Below are 563 nucleotides of genomic sequence, written 5' to 3' on the forward strand. Positions count from 1 at the left end.
GTTGCCCCTCATTCCCCCCACCCTCCCGTTCCTCTTGTCGCCCCTCACTGCCCCCTCACTGCTGGCCTGATCGCTCCCAACTGCCCCCCCTGCGGGCCTGGTCGCCCCACACAGCCAGCTGTTCAGTCGTTTGATTGTCCCTCACTAACCCTCCTGTGGGCCTGGTCGCCCCATGCAGCCTGCTACTCGGTTATTTGATCATCCCTCACTAACCCCTCTGTGGGCCTGGTCGCCCTACGCAGCCTGCTGCTCGGTCATTTGGTCGTTCCTCAGTAACCCCCCTGCCAGCCTAGTTGCCCCACGCAGCCTGTTCAGTCGTCCGTTTGGTTGCGATGGTCGCTTAGGCATATATATGTGTGTGTGTGTGTGTGTGTGTGTGTGTGTGTGTTTATATATTACGTGTGTACCATTTATTTATGCTTTAAATGTCTTTTAAAAGTGAAATTTGAGGAAACATCTTAAATATACTTAATGTTTTATGACTTTGTACTTGTGAATATAAATGGATTTCGAGGCTATAGTTATAATACATTTTGGAAAGTATTAGAAGTTGTAATCAAATG

General features: G+C 49.2%; 1 protein-coding gene across 24 annotated transcripts in view; it reads left to right on the forward strand.

The window, feature by feature from the left end:
- MAP4K4 (mitogen-activated protein kinase kinase kinase kinase 4) overlaps positions 1–563 on the forward strand; it is a 237,950-nt gene that overhangs the window by 75,968 nt on the left and 161,419 nt on the right. The gene's annotated exons all lie outside the window — the stretch shown is intronic.

The sequence above is a fragment of the Myotis davidii genome, unplaced genomic scaffold (genome assembly GCF_000327345.1).
Source record: "Myotis davidii unplaced genomic scaffold, ASM32734v1 scaffold296, whole genome shotgun sequence".
Taxonomy (NCBI): domain Eukaryota; kingdom Metazoa; phylum Chordata; class Mammalia; order Chiroptera; family Vespertilionidae; genus Myotis; species Myotis davidii.